The 15,328-nt window shown below is 39.7% G+C and overlaps 1 long non-coding RNA gene across 13 annotated transcripts in view; it reads left to right on the top strand.

The window, feature by feature from the left end:
- The window catches only part of LOC306990934, a 45,338-nt gene that overhangs the window by 4,261 nt on the left and 25,749 nt on the right, over positions 1-15,328 (top strand). For 7 of the 13 annotated variants that reach the window (XR_013795982.1, XR_013795983.1, XR_013795984.1 and 4 more), the window contains exons 3-4: positions 4,142-4,254; positions 11,777-11,991. This is a non-coding gene — a long non-coding RNA (uncharacterized lncRNA). The remainder of the gene's footprint in view (positions 1-4,141; positions 4,255-11,776; positions 11,992-15,328) is intronic. The other 6 variants (XR_013795986.1, XR_013795987.1, XR_013795988.1 and 3 more) reach the window with 1 other exon arrangement.

Genomic DNA, 15,328 nt, shown 5'->3' with positions numbered 1-15,328 from the left:
ATTGCATTAAAATCCAGATTGTGCAGATTCTAAATAATGCTATTTGAAAAAAAGGATCTTGAATTTACAATAAGCAATTCAATGTCATTTCTAAATAATAACCTGGCGAATTGTTGCAACCTCTAAAGATCTTTTGATTTTCTATAACATACTCAGTGAAAATGTCAAATGACAAGTTTTTGAAATTTTCATAATTGCACTATAAATAATAAATAAATAGCCCAGGTAAGGCAGGCAGTACTTCAAAAATCCCCCTAGTTCTGTTCAAATAGATGCATATTAACCTATGCGGCAGGTCCTTGGTGAAAACACAGCAAATTACAAATTACCTGCCTGATTATGGCTGACCCCAAATATCCTACAGGCATGAATATTCATTACGAAATATATCCCAGTCTCGAAAAATTATTAATTTCTTCCTTCTCTATCTCCTCTCACTCTCTCCGTCTCTTTTCTCGTCTGGGTGGACTGTGAATAAGAATGATTAATGAAATTCTCACACATACAAATTCATCATTCTCAGGGAGCCGGAATGGTAATAAGGATCCAATTAAAGACACAGTAGGAAAAGAGCAGTGGGGGCTTTAGATTCACACTGCACTCTGACTGCAGCGAGGGCAAGTAAGATAAAGAAGCAGAATCGCTTAGTTTGCCACAATATGCTCCGACGTGCTGTTGAAATGTAACTTTTAAGATACACAACTGTTTATGTTTTAAAGGCTTTTTGTTTTAAATGTCATAGCATTACATTAGTCAATTCTTTTTTTTCCCAGAAGTTCACAGCCATGTTACTGAGCATATGTCACCTTCGACCTCCTCTGCTCCACACCTTTGCCACCCACTCTGTTGTATTTACAGAGGCCTAAATCATGTTTTTGGTTGCTCTGCATCCCTGCCCGTCTGCACACCGCTTAATTTCATGTTCGGTTGGATTCTAAGATGGCTCATCCGCCGGCCAAATATTTGTTGTGAGTCAGCGGGGTAATCTGTGGCTGAGTACATACACTTATCTTTGAAGCTGCCACCGGAAAGGAAGGACACTGGAGTCATGGAGGGCAGGAGGTTGTGTGCATGCTGAACCCTGTGATAACAGCATTTGGATAAATCCTCTGCACTGCCAATACTGCTTCAACCATGAGGCATTAGAGCTGAATCCACTCTTTGAGACCACTGTAAAAGGAACCTCAGGGTTTGCAATGGGGTGCTGGTATGGTGGTGCTGTGGTAGACTAAAATGCAAGCATGTCCTTTGTTTTGCTGTATATTCTAATACTATTTATGTTCGCTTTTTTATTTAGATCCAAATAATGTGGTAAGATTGTGTGTGTGTGTACACTGATGAGCCAAAACATTATGACCAGTCACAGTTTAAGCGAATATCGTTGATCATTTTCTATCAAGGCTACATGTTAAGGTTTGGGTAGATTAGATGGTAAGCTAACAAACAGTTCTTGTAATCAGCGTGTTGGATGCAGGAGAAGTGGGCAGGAATAACTTTGACAAGAGCCATTGTTATGGCAAGGCAACTGGGTCAGAGTATCTCTGAAACGGCAAGGCTTGTGCATTGCTCCCGGTCAACAGTGGTGAGAATTTACCAACAGTTGTCTGAGGAGGTATAGGGAAAAACTGGCGGAAGGGAGGATGTTGGACGTCCAAGGCTCATCGATGCACGAGGGCAACGAAGGCTATCCCATCTGGTCTGAGCCAACAGAAGGTCTACTGTGGCACAAGTCACACAAAATTGTAATGATGGTTATGGGAGGAATGTGTCACAACACACAGTGCATCACACTCTGCTGTGTATGGGGCTGCGTGGCCGCAGACCAATCAGAGCGCCTATGATGACCCATGTCCACCGTCGAAAGTACCTACAATGGGCACGCGAGCGTCGAAACTGGAGCTTAGAGCAGTGGTCGCCTGGTCCAATGAGTCCCGCTTTCTTTTACATCACGCATACGGCCGTGTACGTGTGCGCCATTTACCTGGGGAAATGATGGCACCAGGATGCACTGTGGGAAAACGACAACAAGCCTATGGAGGGAATGTGATGCTCTGGGCAATGTTCTGCTGGGAAACCCTGGATCCGGCCATTCATCTGAACATTTTGCAAATGGAAACATTCCACCTGCCTAAACATTGTTGCAGACCAGGTACACCCCTTCACGACAAAGGTGTTCCCTGGTGGAAGTGGCATCTTCAGCAGGATAATGCACCCTGCCAGACTGCACACATTGTTCACGAATGGTTTAAGGAACATGAGTTCAATCCAATTGAGCATCTGTGGGATGTGCTGGACCAACAAGTTTGATCCACTGCAGCTCCACCTCGCAACCTACAGGACTTAAAGGATCTGCAGCTAACGTCTTGGAGCCAGATATCACAGGGCACCTTCAGGGGTCTTGTAGAGTACCTGCCTTGGTGCTGTTTTGGCAGCATGAGGACATTATATATATTCAGTCCACAGACACAATATTTGAGCATTTTTCTTCCACCACCCATACATTAGGTAAACATGCTTATATATATATATATATTGGATATAATATTTGAAATATATTTGAAATAATATCACTTTGAAAAAATTATATTAATACAATATATGTATATACAGTGTGTGTATATATATATATATATATATATATATATATATATATATATATATATATGCTCCATATATACACACTGTATATACATATATTGTATTGATATCACTTTTTCAAAGAAAGCACAATCTATTAACAAAACTGGACATGACAGCAGCTTTCTTATTTCTCAGCTAAGCAGAAACAGGACAATAGAAATGTTATAAACTGTTGATGATGATCATGATAATAATTTTTAAATCACTACTCAAATTGAACATGTAGAATATGTGAATGAACAGAGTAAAAAAGGATGTTGAATGAGACAAATTAACATTTGTTCTTTTGCGTGCTTCTTTCTGCCACACAATAACTTTCCCTGTGCTAATTAACAATTAGCAAAGACTCGGTGGCTAATTGTGTTATTCCTCGTAATTAAGGGGCTAATTACTAGAATGTCAATTTAGATTTAATTACTAAGTGCTTTGGTAATTCCCAGTGAGCATAAGTTACCATTTTCCGACCCTTTTGCCTGTCTGTTCTTTTGACGGGTTTTCCATACCTCGTTCCCTTTGGATAAAAAAGGAGAGAGAGGGGAAATATGTAAATAAAAATAAATGAGAGAGGTGTTTGAGCTTCCCAGATCTGTTATCAAGACTGCAAAGCTTAATGATTAATGAAAGGCTTTACCTCAGGGCCTCCAATTAGAGATTTTTTTTTTTTTTGCTAAAAAAAAGAAGAGAGAGCTATAGGATTTTGTCATCTGTTGGAGGAGATTAATCTGTGACGTTTAGTTTCCACTAATGCTGCAACATGCTATGCAATTCTATGCATGTATATGTGAAACCTGTACTGGCAAACTCTCCAATTGACCACTAATAGGTGCTATTGGCTTAAACATTGTCCGGTCCACATGAAACGAGCAAAAATTGGCAACGGCCTACAATTCCTCTATAGCTCTCCTGTTCCTTCCGCATAACGGCTTTGATTTTCATCCTAACTGTCTGACTCCCTCAAACCGCTGCCAAAATACAATAGGACAGGGTATAATATATATAATTACACCCACTTACATTAGCCATTATGCCAGTGAAGCATTCCTTGGAAAATGACACACGACCTGTCAAGACTTCATTCACGCCATTAATAAGCATCATTAGTGTCTAGTTTGAATACCTCTCTTGCACATTGCAGTCATTTCAACATGTCATATATTTTAATTTGAGGCCAAAAATAGCTGTGTGGATATTATGCACTCTCACTTGCTAGTCTTTGTGATCTCTTAATGGCCAGGAAGTTCAGAGTCTGACCTTGGATTTGCTCTCATTGGAATTAAAAATACTTGGCCCTCAAGAACTATCCACCGAAAATGTGCCAGCGTGTCCTTGTTGTTGTTTATGCCTTCCGTTGAACCGATCAAAAAATGATTTGCATCATATCATTAACTCACTTTTGAGGAATGCCCGTGGGAATTGATTCAGTTAAATTGAAGAGGAAAATAAGATTTCATAAATCCTCCCTTGAGCTGGATCTCAATGCTGGTTCTTCCTCTCTCCCTAGAAATCTCTCCATCCAGCATCCCTGTCCCCCAGAAGTGGCTCCGCTGCCCCTGATGACGAACTGATGAAAGGAAACATCTCCATGTTGCTGGAGCGCAACTGAACCTCCCACAGGTACTGCTGAAAAATAAAGACAATAACTCATCCTTTGATCTGAGTAAGTCATTAACTTCACTTCGCCTTGTTTACCGCCTTTGACAAAAGCAGCTTAAGGGGCTAATTAATTGTAAAAGTGCCGCACAATGGTTAATTAGCAGTCGTCTGTTGTCAGGGATGTACCTTGGCGGACTTTTGTAGAGGCCTCTCCGTCGTCTGCTTTCTCGCGCTCCTCCCACAGGGCATTCTGTGGTGAGAGGTGCCATTTTTCATACGGGGGTCTGACATTTTAGCTGGTAAGCCCATGGGAGGTCACCATCAGAGAATCCTCAAGGTCCCCTTTAAAGAACGCTGATGTGTCATGTACACGCAGGGCATCTGAGGTTCAGGGGTAAATGGATTCACATATACAGTAATTGACTGGCAGTAATGGGTTAGAAGGGCAAATGGAAAGTGCCATATAAATGTATAGCACAGTTAGCCACAGTGTCCATATTCTTTGTTCAGATTGAAGTGATAATGAAATGCGTGATAGAAATGATGATGTTGTGCACTTTGTTTATATTAATGACTGCATAGTTGTGCATTGATGTTCCATTTTCATTGTTAATAGCAATAATATAAGACAATAAAATGAAAAAAATGAAAACATCAAGGGATGGATGATTATATATTTAATATTTTGATAATTTTTAAATAAAAAAAACATATTAGTGGCCAACAATAATTATATTATTTCAAAATTATTAAAATATTAAATATATAATGATAATAAATAAATAAATATACAAAAAAAAAATATATATATATTTGTTTATATATATATATATATATATATATATATATATACAAAGCAAATAAAATAAATCACTATTTAAATTAAATTTAAATATATTTAATTATATATATAAGTTATTTGAATTTTTGCATCAAATATTATAAATTAATTATATAAATGGCTTTGCAGTGTATCATAAAGTAAAATAAATACATTAATATGCATGTCATGATATTATAGACTAGAATTAGAGAAAAGTCATACTCAATTGTATGTTATATGTAGCAGGTGCTGCCTCATTTTAAACCTTTAAAAAAAGCTTTTTGAAAAGCTCAGAAAAGCAAATGTAGTTGTTTGTGATTAAAATTCTCTGATTCTTTTTCATGTCATCACTTGCTCCTGAAGTCAAGCACAGAGGCAGGTACCTAAGCAGGATAACAGAGAGAAGGGTTGATGTTTACAAAGTGCATTCTGCTAGACTCCTTCAGCTCTGGATGAGCACCATTTAAGCTATTATGACTTTTGAGTCCCAGCATGCTCTTGGCCTGCCCCGCACCAAATATTACCGCCCACTGTGGCGATCTCATATCTTTCATTAACCCTCAGTAAAGTGCTATATTGTTTGTAAAGGAGCCATTCTATAAACATGCATTAGTTTGATTATTTGGCTAGATCAAAGAAAGGTGTGTGTGTGTGTGTGTGTGTGTGTGTGTGTGTGTGTGTGTGTGTGTGTGTGTGTGTGTGTGTGTGTGTGTGTGTGTGTGTGTGTGTGTGTGTGTGTGTGTGTGTGTGTGTGTGTGTGTGTGTGTGTGTGTGTGTGTAAAAAGTAAAAAAAATGTATGTCAGCAGCATTTTTCAAATGAAAGACATGTCTTTGTAAACAGTCCATGAAGCAGTTCTTTCCATTAGACTAGATGCTTTAACTCGAGAACCTCAAATAGTATACCTTTCCCTACTAATTAGAAGGAAATAATAAAAATTCGTCTCCAAGACAAACACCTCATGACCTTTCGAAGCCACCCTAGAGAAGTGTATTTTCCTCTGTGTTTGAGGGCGGTTAAGACCACAATGAAAGTACAGTTATCCAGACATACTGAAGTCTTCTCTCTGCCATTTTATAAAAAAAAAAAAAAAAAATAGATAGATTGTGTGTATTCAGTTTGATGCATATTTTGTTTGCTAGTTAAAGGTTGCAGAAGGTCAGAAAAGTTTTAAATATGAGTCACTCTGTTTATCCAGCTGCCATTTTGAGAGTTTAAGTGTTTTTTTGCTGGCATATTGTGAAAGAGACCTGTCAAAACTAATTTTTGATGGTTGAATTGTTTGGAAGGCAACATTTACATTGCAGGTACTTATTATGTAATTCTTAAAAAATTAATTCAGAACAAACAACAGAAAACTTGACTTTGGACTGCAGATAATTAATGGGGTGGTTTGTTGTTATTTAACGGCTCAACTTTTCTAAAAAATTACTTGCCTAATGTGAACTGTCACATTCACATATCAAAATAATAACAATAAAAAAAATATTACTGTGAACGTGACCATTTTAAAGTGAATAATGTGTATATGCAATATACACAAGCTCTGAAAGTTTGGCTTTTTTTAAATGTTAATAATAATAATGCCTTAATTTCATTTTTTTCCCCCCTCAAATTTAAATCCAAGTCTAATCCTAGTAATTACAGTGTAATAATTTGACGCACTCTTCCTCAGTTCTTTGCTTTACCCAAATCTCTTTATGTAACTCAAAAGTATGACTGAGACTATATATAAAAGAAAAAAAAGAGGATCGGGTGGGGGTGGGGATGGAGGTCTAAGAAAAAAAAAATTACATTTGAATGAGAAAAAGGCAGTCGACAGCCGTTTTTTTTCTTGTGACATATTTCTCCCATTACAGCAAATTAAATTCATTCAATTAGGCCACTAATCTCACAGTTTTCTACTCCACATCAGCTGAGGTGTCATGAAATTTCTGTTTATATTACAATGTTTATGATTTTGTGCTATGAACATCTCATTACATGCATTGATAGATAGACTTTTGTCCACTTTCGACCACTTCTGTCCCGATCTCTTCGAGGGGAGGGTCTATGGGTGAGTAAATGTATGGCCTTTTTCAGATATTTTGATCAAATGGATGAAATAACCTCACGCAATTTACATATAAACGCGACGGAAGACGATGGAAAACGCTGATCTCTGCTCTGGCAGTCGCAAGACCACGTGTGTGTTAGAAATTAGGAATAGTGAGAGAACATTGTGATTGGTACGTTTTTTTTCTTCAAACCAGTCTACCTCCGACAAAGTTTAAATCTCGTATGGCTAGCGCGCTTCCCATAATGTGTACGCATTAATTCAGTAGGCGGAGAGTAGGCGGTCTTTTGTGGCTGTTCAAACACATTCGACCATATGAGCGTTTACACTACGAAAGCAATCCGGTCAAATGCGTCGTCGACTACCTCTGGAAGTGGTCAAAAGTGGACAAGCTTAAAACGTTTTAGACCCTATTTATACCTGTATTTATTGCGTCATCCACTTGTGATCCGATCGACAAAAACGCATCTTAGTACCAGGTGTAAACAGCCATGGAAGGAAGGAAGGAAGGAAGGAAGGAAGGAAGGAAGGAAGGAAGGAAGGAAGGAAGGAAGGAAGGAAGGAAGGAAGGAAGGAAGGAAGGAAGGAAGGAAGGAAGGAAGGAAGGAAGGAAGGAAGGAAGGAAGGAAGGAAGGAAGGAAGGAAGGAAGGTATCAAATTAATATCTTAATTTTGAAACAACCACCAAACTGGCATTACCCCAGTGGTGTTTTGTGGAAGTATTGTCAGGATATGAGGAGCATTCATATTGAACTCCAAGGTCAAGGAGCTGCCGCTGATTATCTGAAATTAATCAAAGCCCCGAGGGCAGCCTGCTGTAAATAGACTCACGTGCACATCAGGGATTTTCACCACGTGAAGCTGACTGCCCCCGTCATTTTCATATTCGGTTTTGGATATTACGATCTGGCAGGATCTTGATAATAAGGGTGTGAGCGAGTCACGCGTCTGCCTCAAGACTGAAAATAAAATTGATGTCATCATCTTCTCTTAAAGCTTTAATCATTGATGTAATTGAAAGAAATGCTACAGTGGGCGCCGCACACCATGTCTTTTGATTCAACACATATACGCCCATTTAGACTGATCTGTGTGTGTGTGTGCAGGGTTGCAGGAGTTAAAGTGAGGGGATAAGAGGGGTCCTCCACGTCGTCTCGGCACCGGGGGGGCCCGACGCACCCGCCACACGCTTCCCATCTCCTTCAGCTCTCCTCTAGTGCTGCCGTGATTGGCAGAGATGTTAAGTGCCATTTGACACCTGAGAGGGTGAAAATTTGTGCGAGTGGGCAGTAATGAATTGGAGATGTCTACGCAATTAAAATCACTGTTAATTTCTCCAGGGAGATGGGGCCCCCCCTGAGCCCATGAATCATAGGACAGGAGGAGGGATGGAAAGAGTGAAGGATGAGTCACTGGCTCTCCTGGATGGAGAAGAACGAGGGCCCCCACTGCACCTCTCGCATCGTCCGCCACTAAGCATTTTTGATTAGGAAATCGCTTGATTTTTGTTCTGCTTCTCATTTGGTGGAAATTACTGTACTTTGGTTATCATCCACATTCGGATATGATTGTAGCACTTGTGATGTTCAAATCAGCGTTCAATGACACTGATTGAGATATGCATTGTTTCAGAGGGAAGGAAGGAACCCTGCTTGGTTATGTCGGTCCATCTCATGCCAGATTCTTCACTTGGTTGCTTTCCTCACAAAAGTTACAGGAATATCCTGTCACTCTGGTTCCCTGGCAGATGATCCAGGACACGTCAAACGGAGTAACATTATAAACTGGGAAAGCTTTCAGTTCACACAGCGGACGGTTGTTTTTGTTTGCACTTGGCTTACGCTATACTTTCCACATTTCCTTTGGTTTGTTCTGCTTGATCCGTTCGCAGTGACACCATGAGCTCGTTTTACGACGCATTTGGCATTCTTTCAACCTCAATAATGTCACCCAAGTGCTGAAATCATTTATGAAGAAATGTAGAAGTGTAATTTCTGTCAGAGTTCAAGCCAATTAATAAAACCTGTCAGAGTCTTTCCTTCTTTGACCAACAGTGTTCTCGGAGGAGCATGCCCAAAACACTGACCTTGCCGAGACCCGAACAGCCCTGCTGCTGATCAGTGTCACCATACTCAGGTGTTCTCTGACTGCCATGTGTTTAAATTGCCTCCCACTGGCATTCAAATTACAGACCCTATCTCATCTGTTGAGATCTGGCATTACAGCGAGTCCACCATCTCCCTTCACACATACACACACACACGCCACCCAAGCACATAATGAGGCAAAGTCATCTCCTTCTGAATCCCCACTGGGTGTACCTGTGAAGTGTAAGGCCCAGATGCGCTATTTTCGGATCTCGCTCTTTTAATTTATTTCCATGATTTGGTGATAATAATAATAATTGTGCTGTAGGTGCTGCATTGAAATTAGCTGACACTTCCTAGGGCGTTATCGCTCAGCCATCGCATCCAAAAGTGCCTCTCCTCTGCTCGCATGCCTTCACTTCTTCATCTTTCGCCGTGCATTGACACAAAGGCTGTCGAAGCAGTTCTTCCTTCATATTCCTTTCCTTTTTTCAGCATATTCAAATCAGGTGTTTGAAAACTAACCTTGTTTGAATTGTAATGCCGCAACGGAGGGTTTACAATTTACTGATACAGCGGCATAATAGGAAGCGGAGCAGGTCTGAATTTGAAATGAATTAAATTTCTGCTTGTCTGTATTCTAATCACAATGTTACATGATAGCTTACAAGAGTGTCGTTGAGACCGTTTCTAACTAAATAAATTTGATTTTGAAAGGGTGTGTTTGGCAGATTGGCTTCTGCATATTTTTACCGCCAGCCAGGTGCTGTCATGGATAAAGTACCTAGTTTATTGCACATAATAGGATGCAAGGATTGCAAAATATACATGAATTCTATTTGACAGAGAGAAGAAATATCACAAAGACTCCCGCCCGCCCGGAGATGGCATTTACCCACTATTCAGATGGCCCATGACGCCCACACCGGGCATAGATTAATCAGTATGCTAAAGAGGGAGCTAACATGTACATGTCACATTTTACACTTATTCTTGGCTGAATAACAAAGTGAATTAAAAAAAAAAAGAAAGCTAAAAATGCTTTTCTGAATAATATATATTTTTTAATTCCAGCAAAATTTCATTTGTTGTAAGTCATTTTTAATCCAGTTTGTGTGTTACATTTTATTTTGTTAATTAATAACAATTATTTTAGAGATATCAAGAAACACAATTTTAACGTGCGCATATCCTGAATTACAACGATAATATTATCATTTTCCAAAATTTAGCCTCAGTGGACATCAGTGGATTGTTGGAAAGGACAGCTTTGGAACTTTAATTTGATTTTACATTCCTACAGTTGCCATGTTAAGTGTTAAGACTTGTCCCATTCATTAACTGGTCCTTCTCCTCCCCTTATACTATCTCCGGATGAATCTTCATTGGTAAAAACAGCACAGAAAAGTTAAGAGATGAGCCAGATGTCTAGCAGCCATTGACAAGGGAACATTGTGTTCATCACTCCTCCATCCTCAGAAAGCCAAAATGTGGATTCTGTAGATTGCCTGGTTAAAGCCTCCAGATGTGTCCTACTTTTGTTCAGCAGTGACATGTGGTTAAACATACTTCCTGATGACCATCTCTGTTCAGGTCTCGAGTTTCCCTGTCTAGGGACAAAACTCACAGACCTTGCGAGTTCACACTGAAACTTCCTCTGTGGCTGCCACGGACTGCCATATGTATTAACTTGTTTTTCAGGCCAGCTGAGCTCGTAATTATCTGATAGAGCTCATTATAAGCTGTAATTGGAGGTGCCTGTTTCCTCTGAGAGAGAAAGAGAAATAAAATAAGCAGAAAATTGGGGAATACTCTAAAGCCCTGGGCCCTTTTTTCCCATACAGCAACCTTGCATCTTATTTGAAAATGGGCAAACATGTTCAAAATGGGCAAACAATAAAGTTATGATTATGACAAAAAAAAAAAAACTCATGAGGTTGAGAACATTAATTTTCAATTATCTATTTTTGTTTTAATTAAAAATAAAGATCTATGTGTATGAGTTTATTTATATATCACTATTATTCTTTTCCACTTAATTCCCAAGCAACATAAATATTTATAAGCCTTGATGCGTTCTTTTGAAGTCCCAAGCGAACATTCGATATAAAATCCCTATCAAAACAATCGAAGAAAGCACAAAGAGGAAAAAACTGGCCTAGCTAGCATTGTTTTTTGCCCCGTCCCAGTGCACACGTAGAAAACATCAACCAAAAAAAATAAATTGCACGAGAGCATCAGGATTGGGACCAGTGCACTGTCGCTTTAAGATAAAATATTCTATCTTCTACATCATAATTATCTCCTTAAGGTAGAAATATTAGCATATCTTCCAATCTTATTATCTGAGAAATTGCCTCATTAAGTTGCCTGCCTCCCCTTGTGCCCACCTTGCTCGCCATTGTCCATATTTCATCAGTGATCCCATAGAGCTCGGGGCTGCTCTGATTGGCAAGAGGCATATGCCTTATAACAGATCTCTATGGGGACTCCGAATGGGCCGAAATACGCCAGCAGAGCTCTGTTTCTGACACTGGGATGATCATCTTTAATTTCATGTGCCTTTGCTTCTTTATAGACAACCTACAAGTGAGCGGCTTCATTGCCTCTTCTCTCCTGCCTCCTGCCCTCGCTCCATCTCTCATCTGTCCTTCACGCGAGAGCATGGAGGGGATGCCAGTCAGGAAAATTTGCTTCGCTGCAAACGAGGGTCACGTCACAGAGGGGGACAAAGTCCGAAGGTCTCAATGTCTGGGGAGGAAACCTGATATGTGCCTGCAGCCGTTCATGTAGGTGTGTGAATATTGAAATGTACCTTGTTTGGATGAGTGTCATTCAGTGATGTGTCTCTCCTACATATTGGTCTCTGCAGGGTGGTCGCAACAATTCACGGTCACTCTCTGGACAACATTTTTACAAGGGCAGCAAATGCTGAACGAGTATGCTATACTGAGGCATTTAAAGTGTTTTAATGCCAAGGACTACAATGTAAAATAATAAAGCAAACATTTGTAAGTAATAGTTAATGAATGCTTCCAAAATTAAATATTTGGAATGTAATTGCAGTAAATCAAATCTTTAAAATATTATTATTATTTTTTTAAATATATGTATATACCGAATCTGAAAAAAAAAGAAAAGAAAAAAAAAACTGTGCAATACCATATAGAGGACCATAGTGAGCTCTCCCTTATTCGTAACCCCCTGTCGATGGCCTTGGGTCTCTTGTCTGTCTGAGAAATAACCGTGGACAGAGGACAAATCCCTGTTTGGAATTATAAGTTAATTGTCAAATAGAAGGGTCCCGCAGCGTCCTAAGCCTGAATTGTACTGCTGCATACATTCACAGAAATTATTTAAATGATTACCACCACAAATTACACATTACCGCTTTCAGATATTAATGAGATGCGCTGGAATATCTCTAACAGCTTAATCTGTGAAATTTAAGCCATGAAATGAAATCTGACACCCATGGATTCATAATAAAATAATGTCTTTTTATCCCAGGCGATGGCCGAGCTAGCGGCTTTAGGTGAGATCTGAGAATGTGTGGATCCCATTTAGAAAATGTGCTGGTGTTGACAAGTCACCACTAGAAAGAGATGGTTGAAGAGGATAACTGTCACCATCCTTCACTCAGCCTTGATCAGAATGAGAATGATGATGAGATTTAATTGTGGTCAGACACTGGCATCCTCTCAAATGGATCGGTGGACTTGAGACTCAGATGTTAATTGAATCTATTGCTCAGTTAAATGATTTCACTACTGTGTTTTAAATAGGTAGCCTCCAGCTTTGGTAATGTTCTGCTCCACAGCGTGTTGGTAAAAGAACGCTCATTTAAATCTAGATTGATTTGCATAATGATAATTTTGCATTCTTGCATAATGAAACCCTTTTCCTCGAATTACTCAACGCAACATCTACAGCATTAAATGATCTTCTTTTATCTAAATTTCACTTATACAGGTGAACATGTGAAGCGTTCCATTGACTCATAATGAACAATGATTAGTTTAAAATCAAATAGCATTATTCATGGAAACTTGATTCGTTAAAGCAATAAAAACGAAGAAAAAAACTAATGAAGCATTTCATTCAACCATCCGGTATAGCTCTATTCGTTGCTGATAGCATTTCGCTGTCAAGCTCCAAAAATGGACAAAAAGTTAAGAGGGATAGTTCACCCAAAAATGAAAATTCTGTCATCATGTACTCGCCCTCATGTCGTTCCAAATCCGTAAGACTTTCGCTCATCTTCATAACACAAATGAAAATATTTGAATGAAATCTAAGATATTTCTGTCCCTCCATTGACAGCCTACGCAACTACCACTGTGACTCTTCTAAAAGAAGACTCTTCTGTGTAGAGAGAATCGTTGCGACGGAAGTGAATCAATCAAAACTAACTTTAGCTGGAAAATATCTTTATTCAAGAACCGCTTAAAAGCCAAAACAATCTCTGTTACCTTAAATGATCCGTTTATCACTGTAAAGCTGCTTTGAATCAAAATAGATTGTTAAAAGCGCTATATAAATGAAGATGACTTGACTTGACTTGACTTAAAAAGTTCACAAAGAAATCATTAAACTAATCCATATGAATCGAGCGGTTTAGTAAAAAAATTCTGAAAACACAATTGCTGTATTTGATGAACATATTTGATTTAGTCTTTTATTAACATATTCATCAACTCACACATTAGATATGGTAAACGGAAGCTCAAGCATGTTAACTTGACGTGCGAGAACAAATGAGTTTCATTCTCGTGTTACGCAGCACGTTTGAGCTTCCGCAGGAACCAATGAGATTTGTTCTTGTGTTACACAGCAGGTTTGATCTTCCGCAGGAACCAATGAGGTTAATTCTCGTGTTACACAGCATGTTTGAGCTTCCGCAGGAACCAATGAGGTTAATTCTTGTGTTACACAGCATGTTTGAGCTTCCGCAGGAACCAATGAGGTTCATTCTCGTGTTACACAGCACGTTTGAGCTTCCGCAGGAACCAATGAGATTTGTTCTTGTGTTACACAGCACGTTTGAGCTTCCGCAAGGAACCAATGAGGTTAATTCTCGTGTTACACAGCATGTTTGAGCTTCCGCAGGAACCAATGAGGTTAATTCTCGTGTTACACAGCATGTTTGAGCTTCCGCAGGAACCAATGAGGTTAATTCTCGTGTTACGCAGCACACTTGAGCTTCCGCAGGAACCAATGAGATTTGTTCTCGTGTTACGCAGCACGTTTGAGCTTCCGCAGGAACCAATGAGGTTAATTCTCGTGTTACGCAGCACACTTGAGCTTCCGCAGGGACCAATGAGGTTAATTCTCGTGTTACACAGCATGTTTGAGCTTCCGCAGGAACCAATGAGGTTAATTCTCGTGTTACGCAGCACACTTGAGCTTCCGCAGGAACCAATGAGATTTGTTCTCGTGTTACGCAGCACGTTTGAGCTTCCGCAGGGACCAATGAGGTTAATTCTCGTGTTACGCAGCACACTTGAGCTTCCGCAGGGACCAATGAGGTTAATTCTCGTGTTACGCAGCACACTTGAGCTTCCGCAGGAACCAATGAGGTTAATTCTCGTGTTACACAGCATGTTTGAGCTTCCGCAGGAACCAATGAGGTTCATTCTCGTGTTACACAGCACGTTTGAGCTTCCGCAGGAACCAATGAGATTTGTTCTTGTGTTACACAGCACGTTTGAGCTTCCGCAAGGAACCAATGAGGTTAATTCTCGTGTTACACAGCATGTTTGAGCTTCCGCAGGAACCAATGAGGTTAATTCTCGTGTTACGCAGCACACTTGAGCTTCCGCAGGAACCAATGAGATTTGTTCTCGTGTTACGCAGCACGTTTGAGCTTCCGCAGGAACCAATGAGGTTAATTCTCGTGTTACGCAGCACACTTGAGCTTCCGCAGGGACCAATGAGATTTGTTCTCGTGTTACGCAGCACATTTGAGCTTCAGCAAGAAACAATGGCAATGCGTTTTTTTCTTGCGCATCAAGCAAGTACAGTTGAGCTTCTGTTTTTGTTTGCTGATCAATGTTTCAAATGCTGATCAGTGTGAATAAAAGCCTAAATTAATCTGTTCAGCATATAAAGCAATAGTCCAATAATTTGG

This window comes from Phoxinus phoxinus (genome assembly GCF_949152265.1).
Source record: "Phoxinus phoxinus genome assembly, chromosome: 22".
Lineage (NCBI taxonomy): Eukaryota > Metazoa > Chordata > Actinopteri > Cypriniformes > Leuciscidae > Phoxinus > Phoxinus phoxinus.
Note: the sequence above shows the minus strand (reverse complement) of the source record. Positions and strands in the feature narration are given on the sequence as shown.